Consider the following 11,796-nt stretch of genomic DNA (forward strand, 5'->3'; position numbering starts at 1 on the left):
CTACGGAATGTTCAGGAAGAAGAGAATGTTGACAGTAGAACACAGAATGTTGGGACATTCTCATTCTAATTTTCAAACAACCAACACTGTACTCCAAAAATATACTGGTAGGTTAATTGGCTCCCAACCAAAATTACCCCTACTGTGTGTACATGTGGTAGGGAATATAGATTGTAAGCTCCACTGGGGCAGGGACTGATGTGAATGACCAAATATTGGCTGTAAAGCGCTGCAGAATATGTGTGTGCTATATAAATAAGTGGTAATAATAATCATACTCTGATGACATTGTGTTCTGATGCTTACAAGTATTGCACTTGCTTGCTGAGGTCCATTGGAGAGAGACACAGACCACGATATACTTTCTACCATTGATTGTCCTTGCAAATGGAGGAAAAAAATGTTTGTTGATGGTCGCACGATGCCGAAAGAGGCAAAATCAAGCCCCTTACAAAACCAATTATTGACAAAAAAATTGCTTGACAATATGACCGCAAATTTCAAATGATTCAGCATGAACATAGTCTGCCAAATTTCTATATGGGGACAAAGTTTGCAAAATATCCAAGTTGTCCGAATAAAAAGATGGCCAATTCATGACTGCAAAAGTTCAATCTATCCGTGTGGTTGACACTTAATGGTGCAAAAAGTGCAAAAGAGATGCAAAGGAGGGTTGGAAAAAATACCTAATGTGGCGTCGTCTGGATGGGTTGGAGAATCAGGGTTCAAACAATAGAAAACATTCATTATACAATACGTTCTTTATGCAATTGATTTGCCAATTACACTGCAACTCCATGTTAAAGATATATAATTTGAGTTCAGCCCCAGACATAGGCCTAAATGGAGAAAAAAAATGTAGACACAATAAGGCACCAGACGAGACGACACCAAATAAATAGATCTTGTTTATTTTCAGTTGTTGCGTACATAAACCAAATGAAGTGTTAATAAGTGCCAAAGTGCAAGCAGGTGAGTGCAGGCGGCGCAGCTGGTGGTGGTATTGTCATTTGATTGCATGACGTGCAGACACAGGCAAAAGAGTAGTTTGTTGAATCTGTAAAAATGAAACAAAGTGAAACGAAAGAGTTAAATAGTTCTTTTCTATTTTTGGATAACAGTTTAGGAAAGGTGCACCGGTCCTGGAAGTAATGCAATACCAGGTCAATGCGTGGAGTGGACAGAGCAAGCTCTTTTTCCATCTCCTTGTTCTAAAAATCTATTTAATATATGGCCCCCAGATAGGGTGCGTATCAGATATTAAACTGATAAGAACAGATTTTTTTTTTTTTTTTAACCATTCAGGTAAAAAAAGAACAGATGCTTGTTTTTTTTTTTTATTAATACTATCAGAGGTGTACAAAGCTCCTTTTAGATAACACTGATCATTTCTCAACACCCTTAAATCGCTAGCTTTGACAACTCATCACTTTAGCTTTATTTATTTTTTATTTATTATTATATTTTTCCAAATTTTAATTATAGACATTAAATTGATTTTTATACAGAGCCATAACCAAGCAACACACAATCTCTACAAATCCACCAGGTGTTTCCATTTTTTGCAATTCCATAGCCCTTCAGCATCATCATCTAACCCATCACCTTTTCTCTTATCACACATGTAACAGAAATATAACTTACCCAAGTCCATACCCACACAATCTTTGACTTGAAACTTTTCTTTTTTGGAGACGCAGAGATTCCTTGTATCCCATTGCACTTCTTTAACACATGTGACAAATAACCAGAGCAATCTCCCCTTGATTTTCCCACATGCTCCCAGTCCAAATAATACTAGATCTATGGTCATAGCATTAATTCCTGTTAATTCTTTAACTAACGGTACTAATTCTCTCCAAACACCTTGGCCAAACCCACAATTCCAAAATAAATTATGTTTATTTTCTGTACTGTGACAGCCTTCTCTAGGACACTTCTCAGACCTCGCAAGAGCCCTACCTTTTAACCATTCTCTAACAGGCAAACCTCTGTTTAAACTAAGCCAGACCATATCTTTCTGCTTGTCAGTTTCCAATTTTCCCCACACTTTGGCTGATTGTCCCTGATTTAAAGAATCAACATTCACCATAACTTCATCCTTTTTAATGAATTCTTTAACTTTCTTTTTTTGTCTGAACTCTTCCTTAGTAGCTTCTTCTAACTTATGTTTTTTCAGAAACATAATAATTCTCTCATACCATTTTGGACAAACACAATGAAACCGGCCTCCTGAGATCATAGTCACACCACTTTAATTTCCACAGCACACTCCCAGCCACATATATGACCATTAAGGCCACCATGCCCCCTCTCTCCGATATTTTTAAAAGCGTTGTAAGAAAATTCAAGCCCAAGAAAGATTCTATGGGCTCCAATCCGCTCCGGGAGCTATTCAATACACCGCACAGCTAACTCCGACTAAGGATTTCTTCTCACACCCCTCCGGGGATGCAAGCAGAAATCTGACAAAAGTCCCGGCGCGAGACTGTTTTCTGCCCTTCACACCTGGAAAACAGCATCGCACCGGGAAGTTAGGTCGGGGAATGCCCATTCTCACGCCTTAAACAGGGTGTTTAGTCGAGAGAATGGTCCTTCTCCGTATAAACACCACACACAATTGAATAGCTCTGGGAGCTATCGCCCGGCGCTATTTACATCGCGGACAATTGAATCGAGCCCTATATCTGGAAAATTAAAACCACCATTTTTTTTCTTTTCCTCACGACTATCTCCCTTTTAACTTTCTTCATTTTTGAGTTCCAGAAAAAAAGAAACAACATCCTGTTAATTTTTCTTAAACAAACCCCTGAAGGTGGAAAGATGTTTGCCACAAACAACAACAAAGGTAAGATAACAGCTTTAATCACCAACACTCTGCCACTGTATGACAACTCCCTTAATATCCAAAAATTCAATTTCCTCTCTATTTTGTGTTGCACATCTGCCCAGCTTTCTTGTCCCCTGAGATCTCTATGAAACTTAGGCCCTCATTCAGAGCCGCACGTTAACAACAGTACGCTCGTTGCGTTCCGATGTTGACTAACCGCGCATGCGTCGGTGTTACACCGCGCATGTGCGTACGGCAGATTGCGAGCTTTTTTTCTCTCGTTCCTAAAATAGCGTACAGGAAGTGACATGTCAAATGTGATTGACAGAACAGGGCGTTTTTGGGTGTTGACGGGGGTGGAGATGAAAAAACGCAGGCGTGGCGAGGCGTTTTTGGGGCGTACATACATTAGCAGATGCGAACGTCAAATGTGTTCGGACCGTCTCATACGTCACTGAAACATCCGCTTTCCCTTCAAAATGCTCGCACAGCTTAGGGTCAGGATTACTCGACCACATTGGCGATGGCCTTCTCCTCCGTCCCGGGACTCCACGATGGTGCAGCGATTAATCGCGGCTGGTCAGTAAAGTAATTAGTGTTGGATTGAAATCCGGCTTGGTATGTGTTTGGAAAGCAGTTTATTGGGATAGCACAAAAGCGTACGCAGGTGGAAATCAGAGCTGCTAATGTCATGATTACACAATCAATTAGCGTACATTTTTGGGGTTTTATTTTGGCCACAATTTGGTGGTTATGGCCTATTGTAACAATAATGTCATCATCTTTTAATTAGCTCCCCTTTGTTTTGGTTTACTGTGGAATTTGCATCGCTATGTGATTTTTTAAACGTTCCTTAAAGAGGCCTTTTTTTTTTTTAAAGAGGGTCAGTTTTTGCGTTTAAGGCCAGGATTAAATGTAACCCATTTGTACAATAATGTCACAATACAATGTCAGTGTTTTGTTTTTAATTTATTGTTTACACACAAACAAATTGGCCTAATATTGTATTGCCTTTTTTTGTGGCCAAGATATTTGATCCAAAAAAAAAAAAAACATAACTACTAACATAAGCGTAAATACAAAATTTAAAAACATTTCACAAGAAAGGAGAGGGAAGTTTTGACCAGAAAGGAATATGAGCCAAGCACAGAAGGAAAGTGGGAAAAGTCGCCATTGCTGTCACCGTTTTCTCGCCCGTTTGGCTGGGTGAGGGTGGGCGCCAGACCGGGTCCGGGATGCCATCGGGCTGGCCTGTCCAGAGGCAGATGTTGTGGCCTCTGGACTAGGCACAGGGCTAGGCACATTTGGAGGATTGCCTGATGTTGTGCCAGAGGTGGAGGATCCGGATGTTCCGGCAGGAAGGGAGGTCGGCTCCACCATGTGCTGGCGAACGAGCTGCTCCAGGGCATCGGCGATGCGGATGTTGGCCCTGGTATTTTCCGCCAGGGCCTGACCAATGGTCACGTTGGCCGCAGCATTTTGCTCCAGGGCCTCAGCCACCCGTATCAGACTGGCGTCCATCCTCTGCAGAATCTCCTTATGGCAATCCGATTTAAAATTGAGTTCTGTGAGGAGGCCCACTGCCTGCGAGGGGGCACGCCCTGGACTGGCTTCTGCAGGGTCCTCAGCCGGATGTACTGGTTCCTCCCCTGCAGAGTCAGCAGAAATTCTGCGGCCAAGGCTCCCCTCTGGAGCAGACTCGTCCGCCTCTGTCTCTGTTAGGAAATTGGAGAAAAGACTCACATTAGAATCTACATATTGGCACAATAGCATTTCTGAGTTGGTGACATCACAAGACTTACCTTGGCCAACATGAGGAGCCGCAAAGTCTGGCATGTCCGTATCCATGTTGGACACGCCAAACACCTCCACAGCCTGCACACACCCCTGTGCCATCTCTTCTAAGTCTGTCAACTCCAATGACACAGGGGTGGGACCCCCACCTGTCCCCCTTGCATGCCTAGCCCTGTCGGCAAGTTTTTGTTTGAGACGATATTTGAAGTCTGCCCATCTGTGGAATGAATTTGGAACCATTATCCTTTTTTTTACAATGGGGTTTGTTTATAGGATGGGAAAGTGTTTACTTACCGCCGTTTGACATCCCGGGCTAGACGGACATAATCACCCACCCTATTGACAGCAACGGCGACCTCCTCCCACATTCTCCACTTCTGGCTTTGGCTCATATTCCTGGCTGCCTGGGGCAGGATGTCAACGCACTTCTGGATCAAAACCTCCATCTCCTTGCTTGTGAAATGTGGCTGCCTTTTTTTTTTGGCAGCTTTGGCGGGTTGACTGGGGCCAGCAGTCTCTTCCATGTCATCCTCCTCACCTATTTGGGTAAATATGCAGATTTAGCCACTTCACAACTTGCACAATATTATGTTTTAAAAGAATCATTGACACAAAATGCATGAAGGCCTTAACGCCGCAATTTTGACCATTGTTTCCCTGGTTGAAGCCATGTCTCTGCTTCCAGCATGAAATCATCCAGAAATTATATGTGATTTCGTGACGTATTTATACATGCGTCCTTAGTTTGCGGCCGCATCATTGATTGTGCGTCCCTATGATTCATCCTTAATTTGTGCGGGAAAATAAACACTATTTATGGCTTGGTGTGTGTGGATTCGAGGTGGGGTTGTTGGAGTGTTGTCGGTTAAGTGGTTTGGATTTGGTTGGTTGGTTGCGTTTGGAGGATTTTGGAGAGTTGTTTTTTTGTTTGTTTTTGCTACATTTCTTTGGTTTTTCCGTTTGCTTTTTTTTCATTTTTTCAACATCCTTTCCTGATTTGGTAAGTTTTGTGCATTCAAATTTGTGGCCAATTGGTGTATTCTTCTGTTTTGTGGTTCGTTAATTTGTTTAACACTCATTTCATCTTTTTTAGTTTTTTTTTGTTTTCGGACCCAAAGAAGTTTTTTGTGGAAATCTTATATATTCGAGTTGGGTAAGTCCATTTTTTGTCTTGCATTTGCGAATGAATTACGGCATTTTTGACTGTTGGTGTAGTGACTTGCATTTGCGAATGAATTACGGCATTTTTGACTGTTGGTGTAGTGACTTGCATTTGCGAATGAATTACCGCATTTTTGACTGTTGGTGTAGTGACTTGCATTTGCGAATGAATTACGGCATTTTTGACTGTTGGTGTAGTGACTTGCATTTGCGAATGAATTACCGCATTTTTGACTGTTGGTGTAGTGACTTGCATTTGCGATTTAATGACCGCATTTTTGACTGTTGGTGTAGTGACTTGCATTTGCGAATTAATGACCGCATTTTTGACTGTTGGTGTAGTGACTTGCATTTGCGAATTTTTTTCCGCATTTTTGACGGCTTATTCATCATATAATCCAGTTTTGCTTTTCCCTTTTCCATTTTTTGGGTCCATTTGAACCCTATTTGACGTACGGTGTGCAATGTAGTTTTCATCGATGGCCAAATGTGTTTTTCCGCTATTTTCTGTGTTGGCTTGCAACAATTTTTAAACAAAAAAAACACCCTCTAAATTTTTGAAGTCTCATTGTTGGCTTTTTTACAGTTTATACGTATCATGACAATACCCCGGCATGTAAGCAGCTATGGATGGTATCAGAAAGCTAAGTTGTTTTTTCTTACTTTTGGGGTGGGTCAAAAGCCTTACATTGTAAACTTTGAATTTCAGGTAGATCTGGGGCGAATTGTTCTGGCCCTGCTCCCGGAAGACGACCAACCTCAAACTCGTCCCAGGCGTAGGCATCGTAGGCATGCAAGGCCCCAGATATTTCGAACACGTGTCACCCTTTTTGGAATGCCCGATGATGAGGTTTTAAGACGCTACCGTCTACCTCCCAAAATCATCATAGACACTCTCTCATTAATAGAAAGTGATCTTGAGCGGCAAATTGACAGTCCAACAGCAATACCACCACTGACGCAATTTATGGCGGTGTTACATTTCTGTGCCTCAGGATCATTTCAAACAACGGTGGGAATAGTGGCGGGCATCTCCCAATCCTCCTTTTCCAGGATCCTGAGGGCAGTGATGGAGGCACTTTTCAAGCACCTCCATCATTTTATTAAAATGCCTTTGGATATGGGTGCCCTTAGTGTGGCCAAGGCCAATTTTTACCAAATAGCTGGCTTCCCACACATCATAGGGGTTGTGGATGGTACTCACATACCACTTCAGCCTCCAGCACGGCTGGAGGCAATATTTAGAAACAGGAAACACTATCACTCCCTGAATGTAATGGTGGTATGTGATGCCTCCCTCCAGATCCTGTCCCTGAATGCTAAATTACCCGGAAGTGCTCATGACTCCTTCGTCATCCGGCAATCAGGGATATGGCAGAAATTAACCAACCTACAAGCTGGTGATGCATGGCTTCTGGGTAAGTGGAGACCTTTAGTACATAACAATGTTAAGCTTGATACACAGTGTTCCTGATGTGGTCTATTTTTGTTCACAGGAGACAGTGGATACCCTTGCATGTCCTGGCTGCTCACTCCTTATTTGGCTCCCACACCAGGGCCACAAAGTGCGTATAATTCCGCACTTACAGCCACCAGGCAAGTGGTGGAGCGCTGTATCGGCCTTTTAAAAGGCCGATTCAGATGCCTCCACCGCTCTGGTGGCGAGCTCATGTATGTGCCGGATATGGTGTCGAAAATTGTGGTCCTGTGTGGGATATTTCACAACATTGCCATAAGGAGTGGTGTCCCAATGCAGCCAGAGGATGCCTTACCTGAGGATGGCCCCCCCGAGGTTGGTCGAAGGTCAGTATGTGGGGGGGCCATACGCGATGATGTGGTGGCCAGATTTTTTAGGTAAGTTTGAACAAAACTCCAGTGTTTATACCTAATGTGTTTGTGTTTTTTGGCGAACATCTAATTTATTTTTAATTTTCTCACCATCTTCTGTTTGTTCACATAATCTTTGGCACTCCAACGCTCACTACTTCCTGCTACCCTTACCAAACCTGGATCTGGTCCTTTTGGGCATATATTCTTGAACCCATATCGCAACGCCATGTTTGTGGAATCATGTTGGCATGGTCCTTCGTCAACCAGTTCTTGATTTTGTGTTTTTATTTAATTATTTCTTGGTATGTGTTGTATTTGAATTTATCACTGTGTATTTTTTTTGGGAGTGACCACTTTGTTTTCTCTGTTATGTTGTCAATAAATGTTTGAAGAGTGAAATGGTCTTCCTTTTTTGGGACGTTAACAGCAAGTGTAACCAGGTTAACACAAGTTACATTTGACTAAGGGGTAAACCAGTACTGACGCCAGTTGAGCAAAACTGAAATATGTTTTCAGCTTCCCAATCCACACCAAAAGGAAGCCTGGCCCAACCTTGGGATTTGTAAGATTGGCCTAAGCAGCTTGCGCACCAAGTAGGAACCTGGAAAATGTAGAAATCTGAAATTGACACTACACCCAAAAAGGGAAATTACATTGTTACTGTTATGTGTTTCTGGTGTCTGTTTGACATACAAAGACAAAACACAATCTAACTTTTAAAAAAGGGAAATCCTTGCAGGAACTTATGTCAGGCTAAACTATCTTGGTTTTTAAAAATGAGCCACAACGTATATTTGTCTTAATAAATTTATTTGGCAAATAGAACAAAAAAAAAAAAACTAATGCCGAAGGAGGCCAGACAGCCGGTCGAGGGCCACCAGAAGGCCGATTACATGGTGGCGCATCTGCCCCACAACATCCGCCACCTCTTGCCGACGCCTCTGTTCCTCTGTGGGTGAGAAAAGTGTGTGGGTTAATACAACAATAGGGACTCCACAGAAAAACATAAAAAAAAAACCAAATCACTCCTAAACCCAAAAACATAAATAAAAAGGGTGGGCTGGCAAAAATACAAGGCCTAGGTACAAATTCCCACAGGTATGATATGTGTATGCTTAAATCACCAGGAAGAGGTAAAGGCAAACCTTCACAATCAACAAAAGTCAAGCCACAAAAACACGAAGAAAGGCACGACACATGATTACATACAAACAGTTTGTGCTTTAAAAAAAAAAATTAAAAAAACATACCGGGAAACAAATCGGGAGCTCCGGCCAAACCTCCATGATCCTCCTCGGAGGATCCGTCATTCCCCAAAGAATGGGGCGGAGTTATGCTGGACTCCGGGGAGGGGGTAATTGGAAGAGGGGTGGGTGGAGGAGAGGGGGAAGTGGGACGGAGGGGAAGGAGGCCCGACATTTCCGGGAGAGGGTCTGGGAAGGATGGGGAGGAGTGGGGAATAGGGGAAAGATTTGGGGTGGAGTGTTGGCTGGGGGTTGGGGAGAGTGGGCGGGAACGCCGACGTTGACGGCGGAGTCTTGGCTGTCCCCCTAAAATATGTCAAATAAATTGCGTTTAGTTTATGGACAAATCCGGACAAACAAATAAAAAAAATAAAACAAAAAAAAATAGCAGTAGAATTAAAAATTCAGAAAAAGAGGGAAAACATGCAGACGCAGATATGAGTACAAATAATAAATAGAACAGACAGGAAAACATGCAGACGCAGATATGAGTACAAATAATAAATAGAACAGACAGGAAAACATGCAGACGCAGATATGAGTACAAATAATAAATAGAACAGACAGGAAAACATGCAGACGCAGATATGAGTACAAATAATAAATAGAACAGACAGGAAAACATGCACACGCAGATATGAGTACAAATAATAAATAGAACAGACAGGAAAACATGCACACGCAGATATGAGTACAAATAATAAATAGAACAGACAGGAAAACATGCAGACGCAGATATGAGTACAAATAATAAATAGAACAGACAGGAAAACATGCACACGCAGATATGAGTACAAATAATAAATAGAACAGACAGGAAAACATGCACACGCAGATATGAGTACAAATAATAAATAGAACAGACAGGAAAACATGCACAAGCAGTTTGCCCCACAAACACAAACATTAAAACCACAATCCATAACACTTACTTGCCAGGATCTGCATGCGAAAGCATGCCAGCAAGCGGGGCGTTCGCCGTTGCAGGTCGGACCACCTGCGCTCCAGCTGCCCGATGTAGCGGCGTGATCCGAAGGACCGCAGGCGGGACCGTACCTCCGCATACGCGGAGCGCTTCTGCCGGTTGGTCATGGGTTCTGGCTGGCTGGTGATCCGGCGATCCATGACCTCCGTAAGCACCAGCAGCTCACGCCTGGTGAATGCGGAGGCTCTCATGATGGCAATGGTGTTTTTCTTAAAAATCATTTTTGATAAAGTGTGTAAAAATTTTCTGATTGGCTAATGTATTTTGGAAATTAACAGGAGCAATTTTATTGGTTAGTGTATGAGTCATGTGTTCGACAGGGCCAGAAATCTCTGGAGAGTTATGATAGGCTTGATGCAGTGACATGCGTAAGCAAATTTAAATAAAGAAATGAACCCAGGGAAATATGCGGGGATCCACAGCAATAGTACAATTGTTTAATTGTGGTTCACATGTTTTTTGAACAATAAAAGCGAATGTTTCATCCGTACGTATTCTGCGGGTAAACACAAACATGGACAAGAGTAAAGTTTCTTGCATTGTGTTGAAAAAAAACAAACAATTAAGCTAATTGATACATTGATTGGCATGATACGATTGATGGAGGTAGGCAGAATAAAGGAGCAGGTAATCGACATCTGACAAGGCCACTTCCTGTTTATACGTGTGCGTGCGTTCCTTTCAAGCCATTTCGGGGATGTACGCTCGCTATTTCGTACGCTCGTTAGTTAGAGGAGGGGTCGTCAGAGTTTAGGGAGGAATTTTAGATGCGAACAAAAATACGAGCGAGCCATTGAATTTAAATATTTTTGTACGTACGCCTAACGTACGTGCGCCCGCTTGCGAGTGGGTCTGAATGAGGGCCTTAATTCCCTGCACTCTGACACTACTTGTACTGTTTCTTACCTCACTATCCTTAAATCCAATGTCTCTGCCAAAACATTTTATTTCACACTTTTGCCAATTAACTTTAAATGCCGACGCTCCACAAAGAACATCTAGCCAAAATTGGGCCCTTCTAACTGCCCTCTCTGATTCACAGAGCATACATACATCATCCATATAACTAAGAACCTTAACGGTCCCACCACCACTGCCAGGTATTAACACACCCTTCATCACTTTATCCTTTCTAATTATATTTAGTAAAGGTTCCATTGCACAAATAAACACCAGAGGAGAGAACGGACACCCCTGCCTCACCTCTGACCTCACTTTAACTAGCCTACTTAAAAATCCATTAACTAGAAAGTAACTACCAATATTATTATACAGGTTGAGTCTCCCATATCCAAAATGCTTGAGACCAGGGGTATTTTGGATATCGGAATATTCCATATTTTGGAATAATTGCATACCATATTGAAATGTCTTAGGAATAGGGCCCAAATCTAAACACAGAATGTATTTATGATTCATATACAATTATACACACTGCCTGAAAATAATTTTATACAATATTTTCAATAATTTTGTGGCTCAAAGTTTGTGTACATACATGAAATTCATTTATGTGACATATACACCTTATACACACAGCCTAATGGTTATTTTATACTTTCATTTTAATAATTTTGTGCCTTAAACAAAGTTTGTGTACATTGAAAATACAAGCTTCCCTATATACCTTCCTCCTCCTTGCAGCCAATTTAGAACCCCATTTTTTGAAGAACAACTTAATCTCTCCATTAACCTAATCCCACCACTCTAAAATACCAGAAAACTCCACCTTCTTCCACCCCCACCTAACATATTAATCCTTAAATTTTCCTTTAACTACTTCATCATCTAACATCCTAATATTAATTTTTCAAACACCCCTCCCATATATCCTCCCATTCCCACTCTCTAAAGTACACGTTAAACATTCATGATCTGAAAAAATAACACTTCTCTCGGAAAAATCTTTACAACCAATTCCCTTAGAACAAAACCTATAGTCAAGCCTTGAC

At 41.9% G+C, this 11,796-nt stretch overlaps 1 non-coding gene across 1 annotated transcript; it reads right to left on the bottom strand.

Annotated features, from left to right (window-relative positions):
- Positions 1–1,126: 1,126 nt before the first annotated feature.
- On the bottom strand, positions 1,127–1,318 carry LOC148542560 (U2 spliceosomal RNA). The gene has a single exon (XR_015877977.1). It is a non-coding gene; the product is annotated as a U2 spliceosomal RNA (small nuclear RNA).
- Positions 1,319–11,796: the final 10,478 nt, after the last annotated feature.

This window comes from Taudactylus pleione, unplaced genomic scaffold, assembly GCF_031769625.1.
Source record: "Taudactylus pleione unplaced genomic scaffold, aTauple2 ptg000012l, whole genome shotgun sequence".
NCBI lineage: Eukaryota > Metazoa > Chordata > Amphibia > Anura > Myobatrachidae > Taudactylus > Taudactylus pleione.